Source organism: Macrotis lagotis, chromosome 4 (assembly GCF_037893015.1).
Source record: "Macrotis lagotis isolate mMagLag1 chromosome 4, bilby.v1.9.chrom.fasta, whole genome shotgun sequence".
NCBI classification, from domain to species: Eukaryota; Metazoa; Chordata; class Mammalia; order Peramelemorphia; family Peramelidae; genus Macrotis; species Macrotis lagotis.
Window position 1 is genome coordinate 269722090 of NC_133661.1, and position 20889 is coordinate 269742978.

The 20889-nt window shown below is 32.0% G+C and overlaps 1 protein-coding gene across 10 annotated transcripts in view; it reads right to left on the reverse strand.

Annotated features, from left to right (window-relative positions):
• LRFN5 (leucine rich repeat and fibronectin type III domain containing 5) overlaps positions 1–20889 on the reverse strand; it is a 380753-nt gene that overhangs the window by 109558 nt on the left and 250306 nt on the right. For all 10 annotated transcript variants that reach the window (XM_074235998.1, XM_074235994.1, XM_074235993.1 and 7 more), the window contains one exon: positions 1807–1985. The gene's annotated coding sequence lies outside the window, so the exon portion shown is untranslated. The remainder of the gene's footprint in view (positions 1–1806; positions 1986–20889) is intronic.

Here is a 20889-nt window from a genome sequence, read left to right on the forward strand (position 1 = left end):
TGTATAAATTATCTGCAATGAAGTTCTAATGATCAAAATTAACAAAAATATATAAAATCTATAATTCTTCATCAACAAACATAAGAAATTTTCTCTCTTTTTTCTATTTCTTTATTTCTTCCTCCTCCCCTCTCAAATTTGGTTTCACTATGTCTGATAAAATGGAAGTACAATAGCAGCAAACAAGACTGAATGCAGTACTGAATCATCAAGAAAGCTTTTAATTGTTCTGTTCTTGATGTGATTTTGTTCTCTTCTTAGCAGCCTAGTGACCTTCTGAGTTGCTCACTCACCATATCAGTGCTAGACTTAGCTTTAGATCCCTTACAGTTCCAAACTCTGGATTTCAAGCTATCCATCAGTTCTAACCACCAGACCGAATCTCCAATAGCCGTGATTACAGGCGCATCCTAACAAATGGCCCTGATAATAAATGCTGACCATTAAGAAATGCATGAAAAGTTGTCAAAATCATTAATAAAAAAGAGAAATGTATATTAAAGCAATCTTGAGATTTTGTTTTAAATTCAGCAAAAATTTAAAATATGACAAAAACTATATTTGTTTAAATATCTATATGTGTGTGTGTGTGTGTGTGTGTGTCTGTGTGTATATGTATGGGAATATAGAAAGATAATTGTACTAATGACAAAGCTTTGAATTGGTTAAGCCATTCAGGGAAACAATTTAATCAGGAAGGGGAGGGAAGGGGAAGGGAGGGGAGGGCAGGGGAGGAGGGAAGGGGAGGAGGGAAGGGGAGGGGAAAGGGAGGGAAGGGAAGGGAAACTGAATCTTATACTTGCTAAGTCTAAATGAAGATGGCACCAAATGAGAGAACAAGGACTATCTTGTCCTAATTTTATGTGTAGTTGCAAATTTATCTTGTTATTCTTTCTTCATTTTACATTCTCTATTTCAAAGGATAATATATCATTTTTATCTTTAAAAGGAAATCTTAATATATATATAGAGTAAAATTTTCAATGATCTATGGAGAATTCTATTAGAAATATTGGACATTTATTAATATATTTACTTACATTGATCATTATTTGAAAATAAATATCATTGACTTTTATATTGATCCAGATTTTAAGTGAGAAAATAAAAAAGATTGTGATATTGATTGACTCATATTAAAATGTTACTAATTAAAAAACTTAAATTTTAATTCAGAAAAGTCATTTTAGAGACTGAATTGCTCCCATGAATTCTCATTTTTCAAGGCTAATTAAATAAATGCTTCTGCCTTCATTAAATCCATTAGAAAATAAACTACACTTGAATCTGATGTCTTCTCTTAATGTGCTCTAAAGAAGCCTTTCCTTCAGTATTTAACCCTGGCAATAATAAAATTTAAAAATAGAAACACAATGAATTCAAGAAATGTTTAGTCTTACAATATTAAAAACTTTTGTTATTTTTTTTTCTTTTTTCCCCCAAAACTGGAGAAGGCAGATCAGTCAGCTTTAAAAAAAATCTTAACCTTTTATTCTGTTGAAATTAAAGTATTTCTGAATATTTTTTAAAGAATGCTAAAAATCTTAGAAATATAGAATTAGATGGATTTTGTATTTTACCTTTACCTTCAAATCTTTAGAAGCTGTAAAGGAAATTTAAAAATTTTAGTTTAAAAAATTAAAAAATTGTGGTTTCTTTGTCTTCAGAAAAATCTGGTTCATCCCAATGAAATTATTTTGACCTATTTTGTATCACAGTATAATAATCTAAAGGATTTTCATTTTCTTCTGTAAATATATTATATAGTTGCATTAGCCATGATCACATTAAATATGATCAACTTACTTCTGGACCCTGAAGAGTTCCTCACTCCTGTGAAGAATTTTTCAGAACTATGCCTGGCTACTGCAGAAGATGAACAGGGTGGCAGCATTTCCAAAACTGATCCTTAAGATGGAGTTGAAAGTCAGAGTGCTCTGAAAATGCATTCCTTATTCCCACTTGGCTTGGTGATCATAGGGACTCTTTAAAGAAAGTAAGCATAAGAGAAGTATACATCAATTAATTAAAAAGTATTTAAGATAATCATGTGCTGGTCATTCTGCAATAAACATATACATTATATCAAGACCATTATTACACCAAATTGTAAATCAGGTATTCTTTAAAAATAACTGCATCATGTAGGTTTTTTTCTTAATTTTTTTCTTACTTCACAGTGATATTCTCTTACTTAAGAGTTGAAAGAATTCAAAAATTGAAATTTCAATTAATAAATATATGGCCCTGAGCTACCTGTTAAGTAAAAATTGAGGAAAGTTTACAGTCTTAGACAACTTCCATTGCTTTTATTTAAGCAAAAATTTAATGTTTTAGGTAAATATAAAAGAACAAATACATTTTATATTTCAAAATATTCATGGGCTTATTTGATAAATTGTAAACTTTTACATTACAACACAATTAAATACATGTAAAAAGAAAGGAATTTAAATAGTTATGGCATCATATCACAAATAACCAAATCAAATAAATAGCAACAAAGCTAAAAAAAGAAGGGAAAAAAAGTATTTCCACAAGCTTCTGCACATAATAAGAAATGATTAAATGTTGCAGCTCCCACCCAAATACTAATCCCTACTTAAAATTTCTTTCATAAGTAGTCATTATAGAAAGATAAATTTATCTTTTTATGTTTTCTTAATAGTGTATATGAAAATGATAGAAAGTCCTTTGTAGAACAAATCAAGCTGTAGGAAGAAAAAAATCCTAAAAACATTAGAAGTAAATGGATATACATACATATATATATATATATATATATGTAATATATATTATACATATATATACTAAGTGAAAAATATTCAGAGTACATAACTTTCATGACCTTGAAAATCAAAATAAAACTGCTGATTTTTTTGACAGAATGTGCTAGAAAAAATAGCTTTTAACTCCCTTTGACACTACCATATTCAAGAATCTCTAGACTCTAAATGCACCAGTTTCTGATACATACTCAGAACCTTACACTGAAATGTAGAAATTTCAGTTAAATATCCAGATATTTGCATATATAACACCAAACTTGTAGGTCTTTGAAAAATCTAAATCCTTGAATTATTTTTCTAAGTTAAATATGAATATTTTATCTGTATTTATATCATTCTCTTTTTGCAAGGACTCCACCATAGCTTCTCATTAAAAACCTTCCTTTGAAAAAGTAATGCAATGAAGTAAGAAAAAAAATCAATATATTTTCTGACTGATAACATATTTCCTCACTTTTTCTGTGATGAAAAAACATTCATCACAACTTGTCACTTGGTAGGTCAGAATTATCATATTTTTCAATGTTTTTATTGTTTTTTGCATTATTGTGGTCATTTGACCTATGTCTTCCTTGGTTTTCTTTTTTTTCATTCTGGAACATTTCACCCAGGTCTTTGAAAGATTCAAGGACTTCTTATATCATTTTGATGGCACAATAATACTCCACAATTTACCACAATTTATTCATCTTTCCCAAATTTCCATTTGCAAGTATCATTTTTTAAACTAGAAAAGTGTTGCTATAAATATTTTTATGGGAACATGCCTAGTAATTTTATTGCCAAGTTAATAAAGATAATATACTTTTATATAGTGACTTTTCTTCTATATTCCTCCCTTTTCCTGAAAGGTCAGAACAATTCACAGCAAATTAGGGTATCTTCATTCTCCTAGAACCTCTAATGCTGAATATTTTTTATTTGTCTTAGCATTGTTATGTGAAGTAACACTTAAGAATTATTTTAATAAATCTATTGTTTTTTATCTTAAATTTATTTACTTTTAGAGATTTATTGAATGTCTATTATATCAAAGGCATGTTTGACATAGAATAAGACATGGTCATTTTAAAACAGAACATGATATTTTGTAAACAAATCAATTTGGGAGTATATTTTTGATTTGCTAGTCTCTATAAAAAGAAATTTCTTCATGTTCATGAAAGTTCAAAAATATAAATATTCAGAGGAAATAGTTTAAGTAAGTGGTACCAAAATATATTTTGCTTCTTCATTGCAACTATTAAGTACAAAATACACTTTGCAGAAAGAAAAGGTGACAAACAGTTGTAACCAATCACTATGAAAAAAGAAAATGATCGGGGGCAGCTAGGTAGTGCAATAGTTAGAGCACCGTGCCTGGAGTCAGGAGGACCTGAGTTCAAATTTGGCCTCAGATACTTAATAATTGCCTAGCTGTGTGACCTTGGACAAATCATTTAACCCCACTGCCTTAAAAAAAGAAAAAGAAAATGATCCCACCTAAATTAAAATTAGTGTTTACTAATCAAATTTTTAAGAATTAAAATTATAGAATTAGACACAATATAGCAAAATGCATTTGGTGAAACAAAAGACCCAGTGTCTGAAGTGATATAATGAAGGGAAAAAAGAATAGCTGAAAAAATAATCTAGCATACATTTGCCAGATTTCAAATTATATTATGAATTATCAATAAATAATTATAAAAAAAGTCAATTAGGAGGTGCACCAAGTCTGGAAACAGGAAAAAATCATCTACCTGAGTCTAAATCTGGCCTTAGACATATACCATCTTGTAATCCTGACAAGTTTGACTCAGTGTTCTCATCTATAAAATGAGCTGGAAAAAGAAATGGCAAACTAAAAGGGTCATGAAAAACTCTTTGTGTGAGGATACACTGAAAATCAATTTAAATTAAATTATAAAAAACAACTGTTTGGTATGAGTTTTTTTAAAAAATCTAAAAGAATAACAGCAGAACAAAAAAGTAAAAAATTCCAATAGAAATGTATCAGTGATTGATAGACAGAATCACATGAATTTCAATAAAATGTGCTGGCCAAAACAGAACATATTTTGGTTTAGAAGGAGGTATCTTTGCTTTAGGAAGGTGGTACCTTTCACAAATATGATAAATTGGAATGTTCTTAATCAAAAGGGAGGGTAGGGGGGGAATAGAACTTATCCCAAAAGATTAATAGAAAATATCAACTACATATGGTTAAATAGATTTAATGAAACAACTAGACTTTAACACTAACAACTTCACTGATAAAAAATAGGAAGCAAACACCTCTATTTCTATTTCTATTTTCTTTTTTAATAATCATCTCAAATTATAAAATAAGCCAGGTATATTTTGATTTCCACATAAAATATTAAAATAGAAATAGTTTTCTTTAATTAATTTCACTTTCATGCACATCTTTATTAGTTTTGTAACTTAAATATTATTTATTAATAAATTTAAAAATAGCTTTCCCCATAAGTATTTATGTGTATGTGTGTGTGTGTGTGTGTGTGTGTGTGTGTGTGTGTGTGTGTGTGTGTAAAGAAAAGAGACAAAGACCAAATGCTATTTTCTCAGGAAATAAGTTTTTTAATTCCTTTTCATCTGTCCTTTCTTTGCACATCACAGTTAAAAAGTTCCAAGAGAATAAAAGCTAAAAGGAAGGGTAAATGGGAAGAAGGATTGGGGATCCTAATGCAGTAGGACAAGATAGTTCACAGAAGAATACTCCTATGAGTGGAGAGAAATACTCCATAGTGGGAACCTTACAGTGGGATAAATCTTTGTAAGGTAGAGGGAAACTGTTTTCTCTGAATGTTTTACATCCATGCACAATATCCTTCCTAGAAGGTGGAAAATTGGAACTCTAGGAGGGAAGTATTCAAAGGGAAAGATTGAAGGAGAGAACATGGACTCAGAAAGGTGATTCCATCAAAAATTATCTTGGGGAGGGCAAGGTATAGAACTGGATCACAGAGAAGAATTTTTATCGTGGAACAATGCTTCTAACTTCAATATCTCGCACATGAATTAATAATCATAGAAGTGAAACAATAAAAAAGAAGGTGAGGGAGCAATATCTAAAAAAGCAAGAATATAGAAATTGTTTAGAAGAGGAAATTCGACTTAATATTTAGAAGCTTCAAGGATCACAGGATTGGGGTAACTAGGTGGCACAGTAAAGTACTGGCCCTGGAGTCAGGAGGACCTGAGTTCAAATACAGACACTTGATACTTATTAGCTGTGTGACCCTGGCCAAGTCACTTAACCCCATTGCCTGCAAAAAAGAAAAAAATGGAAAACAGCATCACAGGCTCATGAAGAGATTAAAACATGAGTATACACATTATCTATCAAAGAATAAAAATTTTAAATAAACAGAAAGAGAGAATTATTTGAAAGAGCAAAGCAACATAATTATTAGAAAAAAATCACAGAAAAAAACAGAACAAAATAGTATGTGAAAAGAAACAGGTAGTTTTGAAGTAATCAGTTAACAAGAAGGAAAAAAGATAGCAAAGAAAAAAGGTGAATTAAATATCCATACTAAAAGAAAAATAAACTAATAACCAAAACTAAAGGACTGGAAAAAATGAGGGGAGGAATGTTTCAAAATATTGGTAGGGATAAAATTCTATATTTTCCTTAAAATAAATTAAATGAAGAAAACCACATGTGAAGATTGAGGAAAACATTAACTTCCATAACTTTGAATGAGAATAGATTGCACAATTCAACAAAATGAGTGACAAAAGGAATAGGGAAACAAAATCCAACAATCTTTTGCTTATGAGAAATCTATCTAAAAGGCAAAGACACGTGAGAAAAATGATGGCTTCTCTCCTATATTAATAATCAATTATCAAATTATGACCAGGACATTTTTAGAGGACTACAGGCTATTCCTTTTCTGAAGTGCATTGTTGATAGATAAGATTATCCAAATACCAAGGATTTATATAACCTTTTGATCTTCAGCAGCTGGAGGCCTCAGCCAACTAGAAAAGTTCACAAAAAATTCAATCTAATGTGAATTACAGTCCTTTGTGCTCTGCTCAGCCAGATCTGAGCAGAAGTGGACCCTGTTTTGTTTAGACTTTCCTAGATGGGAATAGTCTGAATAAGATAGAAGTCTCCTTTCCTAAAACTCATTGATCTTAGTGACGTTTCCAGCCAACCCCCATTGATCCATTGCTCATTAAAATATTCCTTCTTTTCATTAATTGCTAGCAAATCAGAATTGATTGGAACCATTAGGAACACCCTTTCTTCCAGCACAAGAACTGAATTGTTCCAAGAAGGGCCTTTGACCTTCGAGTGCCACTGACCCCTTTTATCAATTATTGACTAGCATAATTAATATTATCTCTTGAGTTTTTATACATCACACATAAAAAAATTTATTATCTATTAATTAAATCTAAAAAATTGAGAGTTGCTATCAAAGTAGAACAAGAAATTCACTTAGAATGTGAGCTAAAATTAAATTATGCTTAAAGAAACAATGAATGAGAAACTAAACTATAAACTTATATGTTCCACATGCCATAGCATCTGGATTCTTATTTATTTTTTAAATTTTTTTCTACCAGTTACATGTGAAAAAAATTTTCAACATTTACTTCCAAAACCTTGAGTTCCAAATTCTCTCCCTTCCTCCCACCCCACTCCCACCATTGAGAAAACAAGTTACTTGATGTAGATTAAAAAATGTGTAGCCATGAAAATTACTACAACAGTCATGTTGTAAAAGTAAGCATAAACACAGATACAACTCCCCCACACACACAAAAAATAGAACCCTCAAGAAAAATAAAGAGAAAAATGTGATGTATACAGACACCATCAGCTCTGTTTTTGGATAGTATTCTTTATCATAAGTCCTTCAGAGTTTTCTTGGGTCATAGCATTATTCAAAAAGGTAGGTCATTCACAGAGGATCATTGTGCAATATTGCTGTAAATTTTTATAAGGTACATTTCCCATTGCATCTGCTTGTGTAAGTATTTTACTGAGATCATCCTGTTCACCATTTCTTTTAACAGAATAGCATTTCATCATATCACATACTATAGTTTGTTCAGTCATTCCCCAACTGATGGGCATCTCCTAAATCTCCAGTTCCCTGCCACCAGAAGAGACTGCTATAAATATACCTATACATATAGATTCTTTATTTCCTGTTTTTCATTTGTTCTTTCAGAGGCACTGCTAGGCCAAAGGGCGGGCATGGCTTTATAGACCCTTAGGCATAATTCCAAATTGTTCTATAGAATTGTTGAATCATTTCAAAACTCCTCAATAGTGCATCAATGTCTCAGTTTTCCTACATTCCTTCCAATATTTGTCATTTCTTCCTTCTACTCAATTAGTCAATCCAGTAGGAACAAGGTACCTCAGAAGTGTTCCAACCTGCATTTCTTCTTTCAATAGTGAGGTAGAACATTTAAAAAAAAATATATATATATATATATATATATATATTTAAAAATATTTCATTGATAATCTCAACTGAAAACTGTTCACGTCCCTTGATCCTTTATCAATTGAGGAATGGTTCATAATTTTTTTTATAAATTTGACTCAGAGAAATGAGGTCTTTATCAGAAAAAATTGGTTTCAATTTTTTTCTAGCTAACTATTATTTCCCTCCATCCTATTCCCTCTCACCTCATTTATTCTATTTTCTCTCTCCTATCACCCTGCCCCTCCTCAAAAGTGTGTTACATGTGCCTACTCTCTCTCATGATCTTCCCTCTCTTCTATCATCTACATCCCCTCATATATATATATATATATATGTATATATATATGTATAATATTATTCCCTTTCTGAGGCAGTTTTGATGAGAGAAAGCTCATTCATAGTCTCTCAACTTCCCCCTCTTCTCCTCCACTACAAAAACTTTTTCTTTCTTCTTTTATGTGAAATAACTTACCCAATTCTACTTTTCCCTTCCCTTTTCCTAGCACGTTCCTTTCTTCTCCATTACCTCCATCTTTTTTTTAATATATTAAACCTTCAAATTCATCTCCCTTCTGTGTTGTCTATAAAAAGCTCCTTCTACCTGCCCAAATAAATGAGAAGGCTCATGTGAGTTAATCATCTTCCCATGTAGGAATACAAGTAGTTAAAAATCATTAAATACTTCATAATTTCCCCTTCCCATCTACCCTCTCTGTACTTCACCTGAGTCCTGTACTTGAAGATTAAGCTTTCTGTTCAACTCTGGTCATTTCAACAGGAAAGTCTGAAAGTCCCCTCTTTCATTGACTGTCCATCCTTTCCCCTGAAAGAGGATGTTCAGTTTTGTTGGGTAGTTGATTCTTGGCAGTAATACAAGATTTTTTGCCTTCAGGAATATCATATGCCAAGACCTAAGATCCCTTGATGTAGAAGCTTTTAAATCTTTTTTCATTCTGACTGTAGTATCATTAAAGTTGAATTATTTCCTTTCTGGTTACTTGAAATATTTTCTCATTGACTTGGGGAATTATGAAAATTTGCTATAATATTCCTGGCAGTTTTTACCTTGATATCTTGTTCAGGAGGTGATCAGTAGATGTTTTCAATTTGTTTACCCTCTGCTTCTAGGATATCAGGGCAGTTTTCCTGGAGAATTTCTTGAAAAATGACTGAATCTGTTTTTTGGTCAGTTGTTTTTCCAATGAGATAATTTCACATTTTCTTCATTTTTCATTCTTTTGGTTTTGTTTTATTGTTTCTTGATTTCTCACAAATTCTCACAAAGTCATCAGTTTCCTTTAGTTTTTTCTACATTTTAAGGAATCATTCTCTTCAGGGAACTTTTATATCTCCTTTTCCATTTGTCCAATTCTGATTTTTAATGAATCTTCCTCCTCATTGGCCTTTTGGCGATTTTAGGATGTTATTTTCTTCAGTATTTTTTGTATCTCCACCAATTGCTGATTCAGATTTATGATTCACCCACATTTCTCTTCCCAATTTTTCCTCTATCTCCCTTACTTGATTTTCAAAATATTTTTCAAACTTTTCCATTGCCTGAGATCAATTCATATTTTTCTTGCAGGTTTTGGATTCAAAAGCTTTGACTCAGTTATCTTCTGCTATCGGTATATTTTGATCCTCCATGGAACCAAAGTAATTTTCTATGATCAAATATTTTTTCTTCTGTGGTTGACTCATTTCACCTTAACTCTTTGTCAAGGTAGGGCTCTGTTTCCAGGGGGGAGGACACATTACCAAACTTCATGGTTTTTGCAGTTATTTTTAGGGATATCCCCCCAGGGACCTGCAAATTCTCAATTCTTTCAAGGTCTTATGAGAGGCTCTGACTCCCCTCCTGGCCTATGCTCTGGTCTGTGGACAACCACAAGGAGGGTCCCTGCTCTGCTGCAAGCAGAAGAAGGGAAAAACATCCTCTCAGTTCCTCCAGTTTATAAACTAGGAGTCATCCATGACTCCTCATTATTCCTCATCCCCTGCCATATCTAGTCTTCTGCCAAAGCCTATCAATTCAATCATTACGATATCTCTCAGATATTTTATTTTCTCTCCTCTCACTACCACTATTGTAGTGCAAGCTCTCCTTACCTCTTGTTTGGATTATTGCAATAGCTTACTGGTGGGTATGTCTGCCTCAGGTCTCCCCATTCCAATCCACCTTCCATTTAACCACCAAAATAATTTTCCTAATGCAAAGTTCTAACCACTTAGCAATACTACTTAATAAATTCCTTTGTTTTTCTATCATCTCCAAGATCAGATTTAAAATTCTCTACTTTAAAGTGCCTCACAACTTAACCTCATCCTATATTTCAAGGTTTCTACACCTTCCAGCGATGTTGGCCTTGGGACTCTTCATCTCTCAGTTCTGGGCATTTTCTATTGCTGTTCTCCATGCCTAGTATGTTCTCTCTTCTCAACTCTACCCACAGACTTCTCTGGTTTCTTTTTAATGACAGCTTTTACAGAAAGTACCATTTTTATAAGAAGCCTTTCCTGTTATTTTTAATGCCTCCTCTCAGCCAATAAATAATTAGTTAATGTTTATTAAGTACCTATTATGTGTCAGATACAAGTTTTTCTTTATTAGTCTGGATATATTCATTTGTGTTTTATATTATTGGTTCCTTGATGTTTTGCCTATTTTTATATCCCCAATACTTAGTACAGCACCTAGCACATAGCAGGTACTTAATAAATATCGGTTGTTTAATCAATGGATTGTGTCATGATACCAGATGTTTCCAGTGGAGCACCCCATGGACCTATGCATGAACCTGTGTTTTTTTAAAGCATTTTGATCTATGACTTGGATAAAGGCATAAATGATAGCCTTATCTGTTGTGCAGATGAAACTAAAGGTGGATGACAAAGTCAGACACTTAATAGCCTACAGTATTTGACTTGAACTAAGGAGATGAAATAGAAGAGATAAATGTAGTCTTCAACTAAGCTTAAAAAAATCACTTCCACAAATATGTTATAAGAGTAGCTATTCTTAAAAAAACTATTTAGAGATTTTAGTGGCCTGCAAGCTCAATATGAATCATCAGTGTGATATGGAAGCCAAAATAGCTATTTGGGCTGCATTTGGAGGGGCATACCTTTCAAAAGTTAAAGGTTGATAATCCTACTCTACTTTTCATCAGACCACACATGAAGAATTGTGCTCAGTTCTAGAAATCACCAAAAAAAATCTTTGTTAAGCTCAAAAATGTCCAGAGAATAGCAATCAGTATGGTGAAGAGTTTTGAATGCAAGCTATAAAAAGATTGATGGTAGTATTTAGCTAGAGAAAGAGATAATTTGAGGAGATATAATAACTATCACCAGGTATTTAAAATTCTGTCAAATAGAAAAGGCATCAATCTTTTTAGAGTTTTACCACAGGACAAAAAAAAAAGGATCTTTAGGGAAAAGTCAAAAAGAGACAAATTTCAAAGAATCAATAAACTTTTAACAGGTTGATGTCTGAACAAATTTCTTAACAAACAGATATGTTCAAAAGTGGAATGACCTGTCTTGAATGGTGATGGGTTTCCCATTCCTAAACAGAGTATATAGGATGATTTCTCTGGTATATACATACATACATACATACACATATATATATATATATATATATGTGTGTGTGTGTGTGTGTGTGTGTGTGTGTGTGTGTGTGTGTGTGTGGTATGAACTTTATAGTCTCTAAAGCTACTTTCAACATTTACTTCTGTGATTCTTAAACAAATATGCTGATCTACTCCACTGTTTCGAAGTAATTATATTTAGTAAATTGAAATTTTAACAAAAATGTTATTCTCTACCTTATCCTGTCAGGTAATCTTGGAGTCAGGCCCCCTGAGTTCAAATCCAGCCTCAGACACCTAATAATTGCCTAGCTGTGTGACCTTGGGCAAGTCACTTAACCCCATTGCCTTAAATAAAATTTTTTAAAAATAATAAAAAAGAAAATAAATTTCTAAATGTATTTTACAAGTTTGATAATGGTATTTGCAGGTGAACAAAGAGGAAATATTGGCTTTATTTTTTATCTGGTTACAAGGAGACAAGTAAATGGGTAAATCTATTACCTAGAATATAAAATTCTTTACAAATAGTAGATAGCAAATAATTATTTGCTGAATGATTTTTTTCTACTCTCTTCATTCCACTACAAAAACACTAAAGTTCTAAATCTGACATCTTGTGACATTGACTAATTATAAATAATCTCAAAAGTCAAATTGTTTGGGAGTCTCAAATAATATTTATTTATTTAGAATTTAAAATCATTTAATTTATCAAACATTATCCCCATTAAAATATAAATATGCATTTGAAATACTGCACCAAAAACCATTTTGGGAAATAAGACACAATAAAGGTGCCTGAGGTAATAGAGGAAGAGATATGAGAGTCCACAGATATAGAATACATCATATTTATTCAATATGTTGATTTATTTTGCTGATTTTTTTCTATTCTTATTTTTCAAATAAAAAAATTTTTAAAGAATATTTCTAGATGAGAGGGGAAGGATAAATGTAATCAATATAAAAACAAAAGATACAGAGAATCCACATTTATAAAAAAGTAATTTGTTGTTGTTGTCTAGTCCCTTTGTGACCCTGTAGACCATAGAACATCAGGTTTTTCTATCCTTCACAATCTCCTGAAGTCTTTCCCAATTCACATTCATTGTTTCCATGGTGCTATCTATCGATCTCATCCTTAGCCAACTCCATTTTCTTTTTACCTTTAATAGCTTCCAACATCATGAACTTTTTAATGAGTCCTATGTTCTCATTATGTGGTTAAAATACTTAAACCAAATATTTAAAATATTTGTATTTGATATTCCAGTGGAAAAAACCTAAATTAATCTCTTTATGTATTAATTGATTTGACCTCCTTGCTGCCTAAGATACTCTCAAAATCTTCTCCAAGTATTCAGTTCAAAAATGTTTCTGGGATAGCTAGGTGGCACAGTGGATAGAGCATCGGCCCTGATGTCAGGAAAAACTGAATTGAAAATTGTTGTTTCTGTGGTACTCAACTTTACAACTCTCACAACCATACATTGCCACTGAAAAAACTGTATAACTACAGCTTTACAGACCTTTGTCAGAAAGTGATATTTCTGCCTTTTTAATATATGTCCAGATTTATCATAGCTTTCCTTCTAAGAAGCAAGCATCTACAAATAGTAGATGCTAAATAATTATTTGCTGAATGATTTTTTTTCTGGAAGTGATGGGACCAGTTGCCATGATCTTTTTTTATGTTAAACTTCAAGTCAGCCTTTAAATTTTCCCCTTCACTTTTGTCCAGAGGCTCAAGTCTTCTCCATTTTCTGTCAACAGAGTGGCTTTATCTGAATATCAGAGATTGTTGGTAGTTCTTCCAGCAACCTTAATTCTGCCTTTTGATACAACCAGCTTTCCATTTCAGATGATATAATTTACAAATAAGTTAAATACAGTTGACAACCCTGTCATACTCCTTTTCCAGTTCTAATGTCTACTTCTAATTGTTGTTTCTCAACACACATACAGGTTCTTCAGGAGACAGGTAAAATACTCTAGTACTACTATCTCTTTTAGGACATACCACCACATTTTGCTCTGATTCACACAATCAAAAACATTAGTATAGTTAAGGAAGCATAAGTAGATTTTTTCTCTTGCATAACAGCAACATCATTTAGGGTTTTAAAGAAATTAGCTTAATTCCATCACTTCCATTAATCTTATTGATAGAAATGCTTCATTGTTCTTGTTCTACATCAATAACCAACATGGTTTTGAGTGATGTTAAGATCTTTTTTTCTGTAGTTCCTTTCTTGCCACCTCTTTATCTTAAACATTTTATTGCAAAATTCAGACAAATTGAAGAAAGTAGGAAAAACCACCATAGCATATAAGTATAACCAAAATAACTCCCTTTATGACTATGAAGGAGAGGTGATAGATTTATGTAATTAGATCTAGTAGATAGAGTATCTGAAGAACTATGGATAGAGGTTCACAATATTGTACAGTAGGCAGCAACAAAACACATTTCAGAGAAAAAGAGCAATAAAATAAAATGGCTGACTGATTGGGTTTCACAAATACTTAGACAAGAAGAAAAGTGAAAGACAAAGAAAAAGAAAGATATACTCAACTGAATGAATAATTCCAAAGAACAGGAAAGGAAAGATAAGATGGTTTCCTTAAATGATCAATGCAAAGTAATAGAAGAGAACAATAGAATGGGAAAAGCAAGAGATCTCTTCAGGAAACAAAAGAGATTTTAAGGAAAAGTTTCATTAAAAGCACCTATTTACAGGTTTAAAAAAGAAAATATAAAACTATTTGGACAGCTTGAATTTTTTAAAACATAAAACATCTAAAATTAATTGGACTTCTGATTAGTTTCAATTATGATAAAGAAATTTATCATAATTATATTAACAGTAGGTGATACTGTGGATTAAAGTACCAAGTTGAGAGTCAAGCAGATAGTTCTTTTTGAGTTCAAAACCAACTCAAACACTTACTAGCTGTATGAAACTGGGGAAATAATTTTGTCATCTTTAAGAGGAGCTAGAGAAGGAAATAGCAACCCATTTCAGTGTCTTGCCACAAAACAGTTGGATATGATGAAAATGACCAAACAAGAATGTAATATATATTTTAAGAATAAGTCCCCCTTCAAAATTGTGCTTCATTCTCTTCAAGTTTCCTCATCCAGAAATGTTCTTGCTAATGAGCTGGCATATATTAGATTTTGGAAATGAATCCAGGTGATTGTGACATTAAATCATTAAAACAGCTCTCCATCTGCTATACTCTTCCCTCCTGTCAAAGAATTCCTTTACCACATTATTACCCTAATCTACATTAAACAAATTAAAGATTTCTTAAAAGAAATCATTATCGCTCAATCAAAATTATTTTCCTCTAACAATGTTCAGGATACTTTTCTTGACTCGATGAGTTCAGTGCCTAGTTTATGATCTTTCTGTCTTCCACAGCTCTTTTCTTCACAATGGGTACTTCAAAATACATACTAATACTTTCTCGAATACTCTAACTTCCCATTTCCTTCCCTCCCCCCCCCCATTCCATGCAGTGGTAATCAAACTACAAAAATGACACACTACAAACTAGGAAAAAATTATATGAAAATTCATCTAGAGTAACAAAACATTCAGAATATCAAGTGGATGGGGTGGCTAGGTGGTGCAGTGGATAGAGCATGGAGTCAGGAGGACCTGAGTTCAAATCTGGCCTCAGACACTTAATAATTATCTAGCTGTGTGACCTTGGGCAAGCCACGTAACCCCTTTGCATTGCAAAAACTAAAAAAAAAAAAAACCTCAAGTGGAATGATGAAAAATTATAGGAAGAGAGAGGGCAATTTCCAGTTCTAAAATTTTGCCTGAAAGTAGAAATTGATCAATTATTTGGTGCTGGTTAAATGATATGATTGAAAAGATTTTGTAAAAGCAAAATTAATGCAGTTAGAATTATAAGATAAACAGGGCAACTAGGCAGCTCAGTGGACAGAGCACTTGAAGTCAGGAGGACCTGAGTTCAAATCAGATCTCAGAGACTTAATAATTAACTAGCTGTGTGACCTTGGGCAAATCACTTAACCCCATTGCTCTACCGAGAGAGAGAGAGAGAGAGAGAGAGAGAGAGAGAGAGAGAGAGAGAGAAACAGACTTCAGGGAAGGAGAGCATCTTGTACAAAACTTTTCTGATAATGACTGTTCCAGTACTAATATAAATACATAGGAATAATAATAATTTCATAATAATTAAAATACTCATGAAAATGAAAAGTCTCAAAAGATGAAAGGTAATTTGTTGATAGATCCAGATCACTAATAAGAAAAGAAAATACTCATAAGATCGGTAATAGTGATATAAAAGAAAAATGGTAATTAATTTAATGAATATTGAATGATAGGAATATTAATTCACCATTATAAATTGAATTATTCCAATCGTCTCAACTAAATTGAATTCAGTTCCAAATTCTCTCCTTTCCACCACTGATTGAAAAGGTAAGGGAAAAAATGTTAAATATGTCTAATCAAGCAAAACAAATTCCCATATTAACCATATCCAAAAAGAAAAAGAAAATAAGTATCAGGCTGCTCAGTCACATTTACATTTACGATTTCTAATTGTGTATTTTTCTTTCATAGTTTTATTTCTCTTTTTTCCCCCAGCCCCTCTTTAAGAATCTGTTTTGTTTCTGAGAAACCTTTCCTTAACCTACCTTCCCTCTTATTCTCTCTTTTTCTGTTAACCCCTTTCATTCCATTTTTTTCTGTTAAGTACGATGTATTTCTTTTGCCCAAATGTATATGCCTTCTGCCCTTTTTGGTCACTTCAGATGACAGGAAACTTCAGGTATTGACCACTTCCTTCCCTCCACTGCCAACTCCTTGTTTATACTTCTATTTGAGAGAGATAATTTATGTGAAATAATTCTCTCCATTTTCTCCCACATTGCCACCTCTCCCCATGTATTCCTATTCCCCAACCTTTCCCTTTTTCTTTTTAGATTATCAAAACATAACAGAATCACTCTCAGGCACTCTACCTAATTGGGTTCTCTCTATGACCTGTGATGATGAGAATTTTGAGGGGTTATAAGTATCATATCCCCATATCAGAAAATAGAGTTTAACCTCTTTTTTATTCACTTATGGTTGTTTGTTCATGTTCATTTTTATGCTTTTCTTGATCCATATTTGTATATCAACTTCTCTGTTCAGTACTGTCCTTTTCCTTTGAATTTTTCATTTAAAATGATTGAAAGTCTCCTATTTTGTTATAAGTCAATTTTTCCCCTATGGCATTTTTTAATCCAGTCACCCACCTCCACCACTGTTTTTCTGTAGAGGTTATTCTTGCTTGTAACATAAATCCTTTTCATACTTGCAATATCATATTCCAAGCTATTTGTTGCTTCATGGTGGTAGCTACTAAATATTATCTCATCCTGACAGCAACTCCTTAGTACTTGAATTCTTCATTTGTGGCTATTTGTAATACTTTTTCACTTGACCTAGGAGCTCTGGATTTGAAGTATAATGTTCCTAAAAGTTTTTGTTTTGGAGTTTCAGAAGGAAATAGGATTGAATATTTTCAATTTCTACTCTTACACTAAAAGATCTGAGAAATTTTATTTTTTAATTTCTCAAAATGTTGTGTTTAGAGTTCTTTTTTTTGGTCATAGCTTTCAGGTAGTTCAATGATTCTTAACTTATTTTGCTTCAATTTGTTTTTTAGGGCAGTTGTTTTTGCATTGAGACACCTTAAATTTCTTCCATTTCTTTTCAGATTGTTTTCATGTACTTGTTATCTCATAAAGTCATTAGTGTTTACTTGATCAATGCTAATTTTCCACAATTTATGACCAAATTAAAGTATTATAAAACCCAAAAGATCTATATATAAACCATTTCAACCACCTCTCTAAATTCCTTCAGAAATGCTTATGTAATATCCTAATTAGTAATTTTTAATTAAGATAATGAAGTAATATCAAAAATTTTTATACCAAGGTTTTCTGTTAAAGACTACATTTCTCAAATCTACACTAAATAAAGGACTGAGAATGCTGCTACTGAGACAAGAAGGATCAAGAAACAAACCCACAAGAAAAAAATGAAATCACAAAAGCTACCTGCAAAGTCTCAAAGAAAAAATAGACTTGGGTCCAAAAAAAATTCCTAGAAGAGCTCAAAAAGAATTTTAAAAAACATTAAGATAGGTAAAGGAAAAATTGGGAAAATAAATATTTTAAAAGGGGTAAAATAAACTAAAGAAAATAGCATCTAAAAAAAGAAATGGTCAAATGGTAAGGACACTAACGTTGCAAGACTATGTGAATGAGAGGAGAGTGGTAACCTTGATAGTAATAGGGAGTTAGGAAAAGGGAAGACTTGTAATGGAAAGATCATGAGTCAAATTTTGGACATTTTGAGTTTGAGATACCTATATGACATCTAGGTTAAGATATCCAAGCAGTAGTTGATCAATCAAGAATATGTTTTAACAAAGATACTAGAGCTGTATATATAGCTCTGCTACTCATCTGGTGACAGTTAAAAACTGAATCCATGAGAACTGATGGAATAATTAAAATTGCATAAAATGAAAAAGAAGGGAGCCCAGGTAAGATAGCTTAGGGGCCATTCACAAATAATGGACATGACATGAATAAAGACAGCAAAGAATATTGAAAAGTTACATAGAAAAAAGAAGAAAAATTTCCAAAAAAAGAGAAAAGCAACTATCCAGAAAGAGGTCATTCAAATTGTCAAATACTCCAGAGTATTTGAGATTGAGCAAAGACCATTAGAATTGGCAACTAAGAAATCATTTGTACTTCTGGGTCACATGACCAATTATGTGGAAGCTTAAACATTTTTGCTGATCCTCAAGGCCTTTTAAATCACTCCAAAATAAGGGGCGGCTAGGTGGTGTATTGGATAAAGCACCGGCCTTGGAGTCAGGAGTACCTGGGTTCAAATACGGCCTCAGACCTCAGACACTTAATAATTACCTAGCCGTGTGGCCTTGGGCAAGCCACTTAACCCCATTTGCCTTGCCAAAAACCTAAAAAAAAAAATCTCTCCAAAATAGAATACATACATACATATACATATATATATAATAATTTAAAATTTTCAATGATACAATAATCTCAGTTATTAAATAATCAAGGACACTAAGAACTGAAATACGGTTAAAAACTTAAATGCACTGAGCCCCTAATTCTGAGCCCCTAACATAACCACTCACCAACCCATCCCTTACGAAATACCACATTCCCAACACTAAGACTATACTAGCCAACCTAATTGATTACAATAGAACTTAACTCTATTTTTTCTAATTCAATATTATTTTATTTTCAGTTCCAAATTTACTTCCTCAGAAGCACTTGAAAGGGTTAAAAAATAGATTATGCATAGCCAATTCTGCATTAGCCAAGTCGACAAAAAAACCCAAATATAAACAAAAAAAAAATTATGCTTCAATTAGTGCCCTGAATTCAACAGCTCTCCACCTGGAGATTTATCCTTGTATTAATCAGCAGCTTCCAACAGCTTTTACAATATTATTATTATTATTATTATTATTATTATTATTATTATTATTATTATTATGGACTAAATTTATTCTACTTCATTCTGCCCATTTCACTTTGCATCATCTCCCAAGTTTTTCTGAAATTATCTCATTCACCACTTTTTATAGCACAATAATCTTTCTAGTCACATGGGGAATCATACCCTAATATGTGGGTGCTCTGATCAAAGGAACATATTTTGATTGTTTATATTTCACAAAGTAACTTGGGGGTCTGAGGTTTGATTCTCCATCCCCCCCCTCAATTTGTTTCATTTTACTTTTTCCCAGAAAATTAGGGTAATTAATTTTTGTTTAAGAAATTTTGCATTTATGGTTTAATTTATGATATAAAACTCTGATATAGAGCTACTTGACTATGTCTTTAAATCCAAATCACTCTGACTTTCATTGATTGTTGAATAATAATTCCAAGACTAAGTCTCTCTTGCTCAATGTTTGAATAGCAATTGTTTTCTTTTTTGGCCAGAAACTTTGAGGGTCTTCTCCTTCCATATAGATTCTTTTGTAATGACAAACTAGGCTATCTTTTGTCTCAATTCTTACCTAACCCCTTGTCATCGCAGACAAACTGAGACCTAGGAAAAACCTTGGCTTAAAAAGGTTAGTCTTTCATTGCATACTGGCCTTTGCCAGTCATCTTTTTTTATTTAATGTTATTTTATTTTTGCAAGGCAACAGGGTTATTAAGTGACTTGCCCAAGGTAATTATTAAGTGTCTTAGGCTGAATTTGAACTCAGGTCTTCCTAACACTAGGGCAGGTACTCTATCCACTGCACCATCTAACTACCCCCAGTCATCTTAATTTATGTCTTGCCACTGTAATCAGATGACTCAGGGAGAGTGAGGATAATGATTTTGCAAAGCTCTGTTTCACTTAAGTCGAATCCACTTGCAAGTCAAGACATCACCCTTGTGATGGCATTGGTCCACTTTGAAAGGACAAATAACAACAATATCAACATAATATTTAAATATAGTCACATAGCATAACTTCTTCAGTCATCCCCCAATGTAAAAGATCTCTTCAGTTTTATTTTCTTTTAGCCAAGGGAATTGAAATTTATTATAGCTTTCATTTTGTTTGCAAGATTTAATGTTTAAAGTTATATTTGATTAATCTAAAATGCCATATAAGATATATATATATTTATTTATATATAATTATATGCTTTTATTTATATATACACATGCATATACATATGTATGTATACATAGATTTTATATATAGTTTACAATTCAATATATATATATATATTTTATACAGGTTATTCTATTAAATTGCTACATTTGGGGTTTGGGATTTTTTACATTGGTGGAAGGCAACTACCTCTGTTTCTAAAATATCTATTATTTATTTTTTTAATTCTTTTTTTAAATTTTGAATTCCAAATTCTCTCTCTCTCTCTCTCTCTCTCTCTCTCTCTCTCTCTCTCTCTCTCTCACTCTCTCTCTCTCTTTTTCTCCCT